The sequence below is a fragment of the Dromiciops gliroides genome, chromosome 3 (genome assembly GCF_019393635.1).
Source record: "Dromiciops gliroides isolate mDroGli1 chromosome 3, mDroGli1.pri, whole genome shotgun sequence".
NCBI classification, from domain to species: domain Eukaryota; kingdom Metazoa; phylum Chordata; class Mammalia; order Microbiotheria; family Microbiotheriidae; genus Dromiciops; species Dromiciops gliroides.
The window spans coordinates 232,515,134-232,518,542 of NC_057863.1; positions in this window are offsets into that span (position 1 = coordinate 232,515,134).

Consider the following 3,409-nt stretch of genomic DNA (forward strand, 5'->3'; position numbering starts at 1 on the left):
CTATCTATTATCCATTTTACTTCTTGTGATCCCCTCTATCTCTTGTTTGGTCATAAGTTCTCTTATTTATAGGTCTGACAAGTAAATTAAGAAAGGAAAAGTTTTAAGATGAAAGCTAGTTGTTTTTTATTAGTGGAGCAGGTAATCTAGGAAGCATAGTGGAAGGAGAGTTGGATAACTTTAGTGTGATATCATTGGTGAGGAGGATGAAAACAAGACAAGTGTTTATAAATAAAACTTAGCTCTATTCTCATCTTTGGACACAGTGCCAAGTCCCTTGGGGATGAAAAAGTTATGAATTAAACTTTATTAGTGATTCCTGATGATTTCATAGTCTATCACTATGACAAGCCAGACTAAACTGAGACCACTTTAACCAATCTCTATCCTTTATATGACTTTGAAGTTTGCCCAGGTTCGTTGCTCTGGGGTTTCCTGCATCCTCAAAAGAGGGACTATATTCTTAGTACTGCAACACACACTAGATTCCTGAGGAATAATTCGTTTTGACTCCAAAGTGCAAGAATGGGGTTAGGGTGGAGAGGAAGCAAAACATTATCCAGAGTACAAACCCAAGTCAGATATTGAATAGGCAGTTTTGTTTTCATATACAGAAGGAAGCGAATCACTTTACAAATATCATCTCATTTGATCCTCACACTAACCTGGTGAGGTAGGTGCAAGTATTATCTTGATGTAACAGAAGCTTATGTGACTTGCTCATGGTTATACAGCTAGTAAGAGTCTGAGGGTAGATTTGAACTCATCTTCCTCATGCTCTATACCACCTAGCAATAAAAAAATTATAGCATGAGAACAATTGGTTGAAAAAGCCAGTTTTCAAGCCTCATTGAGTCTTTTGCAACAAAATTGTTAATTAATTATTTTGCATTTTACCTCCACTCCGTAAAGCCTGACTAATGTCAAGAGGGCTCCCTTGTTTCTGTTTTATTTTTTTTCTCTTTTATGGGTGAATCTTGCCCTCTCTGGATGCCCACTGATACTATTGCTACTATAATTGCTTCAATATTTATATAGTGCTTACTATGTGTGAGGCACTGTTTTACTCAATTTCTTCACCTGTAAAATGAGAATAATAATTGAACCTAACTCCTAGGGTTGTTGTAAGGATCAAATGTGATAATATTTGTAAAGTGATTTCTAAATCCTATGGTACTATATAAATGCTAGTTATTATTCTTGTTAGAAAGTAGGAATCATCATCACTTTTTATGACAACTTCTAGGTCCATCTATGGACTGGCTTATACACCTTTTGAGACATGAGTTGGTTGGCAATTCCAGGGGCATCACTCTTCTACAGAATGGAATTATCCAAAACCCACTCTTTTCACATTAAAAATGGGTGAGATGTTTTTTGGACAAGAAAAAAAAAAACATTTACAATAGTGGTAGATTGAAGATAGAGATGAGGTGATGGGCTGGGGAAGATGTATTTTTTAGTTATACTGATAAATAGAGAATAAAAATGAGGCAATTCATAATCCTGATAATACATCAAAAATCCTTTCAACTTAATTCTCCTATTTAAAGAATACTAATTCATTAGTGACCTTAAATTACCACAATATTACAACACTTCATTGAACTAATAAAATAAAAGTTTTTTTTTAAATTTCAAAGCATGGCTTTTGATATGAGTTTATATAAAGTTAAAAGTCAATTCCAACATGTCATGCTCTGGTATTACATAGACCAGATTAAATGGCTATGTCTCTCCTAAGAAATACCTTTTTGGCTCATTTTGACCCCATACAGATTTCCCTGAGAATTTCTGAATGTGGCTTATGTCTAGGTTCTGATGATGTGAGCAAAAGGGTACTAGTTCACATGTAAGTGCTTAAGGAAATATTATATATTGAATACTTCACTCAACTTAAAGAATGTGGGACAAACAAAGTACTCTCAGGAGCCCATAACAGTCATGACTATATCTCCTTTCCACGGATGATTCTTTCTTTCCACTATTGGCCTCTATCCATATATTGCTTTCCTAAGGATTTGGAAGCCCCTCTGAAGAGAAATGAATTTAGAAATGCTAAAGAGTTGATGAAGATGATGTTGTGAGTATAGCCAGTTCCCTGGTAGAGAAATGGCTGAGAGGCAGCTAGGTGGTGCAGTGGATAGAGCACCAGCCCTGGAGTCAGGAGGACCTGAGTTCAAATCTGACCTCAGACACTTAACACTTACTAGCTGTGTGACCCTAGGAAAGTCACTTAACCCCAATTGCCTTGCCAAAAAAAAAAAGAAATGGCTGAGAACTGATAAAAATTGAACATCTTGACCTTCTCTCAGATTCTGCAATATATATGTCAATTAATCATCCTATGATTCCAACTCCCACCCCCTACTTTCCTTTTCAAAACATTCTCCCCAGCTACCCCTTTTATATATTGTCTTTTACTATTAGAATGTATGTTCCCCAGTACTTAGCATAAGATGGGTGACATATAGTTAGCACTTAATAAAAGCTTTTTATTTTCATTTATTTGATAAGCCAATCAACAAGCATTTAGTAATCACCTATTGTGTGCTAGGCACAGGGGACACAATGGCAATAATGAAACAGTCCATGTCCCCAGTCTACTGTCTATTGATTAGGTTATGGGCTCAGATAATGTGAAATCATTTTTAGCAATATAAGGCACTGTACAAATGCAAAGAATTGGTATTATTATTAATAATAAATAAGTAAAAAGCATTTTTCTGGCTGTAAATATGAAGTGGATAAGGCATTTGGCTGGCCTGGTTAGGAGATATAATTATTAGAATGAGAATTGTAAGAAGAGAGCTGGATTTAGTCAGGAGATATGGTCTTTAATCCTACTTCAGTCCCTTTCTGCATAACTATAAGCAAGTCACTTAACCTCTTTGGGCCTTAGTTTGTGTGTGTGTGTGTGTGTGTGTGTGTGTGTGTGTGTGTGTGTGTGTCTGTGCATGTTCGTGTGTAAGAAAACAGAGACAGACAGAGAGAGACATGGAGAGACAGAAGCACAGAAAAAGGCAGAGAGACAGAGGTAGTGAGAGACAGAGACTGAAAAAAAGAAAGAGAGATTGAGAGACAGAGAGACAAAGAGACACAGAAAGAAATAGAGACTGACTAGATAATATCTAAGGCCCCATCAATAGCAGTTCTATGAAGCCATGGTTGCAAGTCCTAATTGCCTATGTGTTTGCCAGATGAGTTATATATGATCTACATCACACATTGAAATGACAGTATCTTTTGGCCAGCATTGAAGTTACCTCAAAAAGGAATGGCTTCCAAAAGATGACTTGATAGTTGCCCTCAGTCTTTGAATATGGAATTATTGTCTCTTTGTTACAGTTTAGTTAAATAGAGTTGCACTGAGCCAGTGTATAATGTGTCCTCTGGTTAGCAGCTGTGA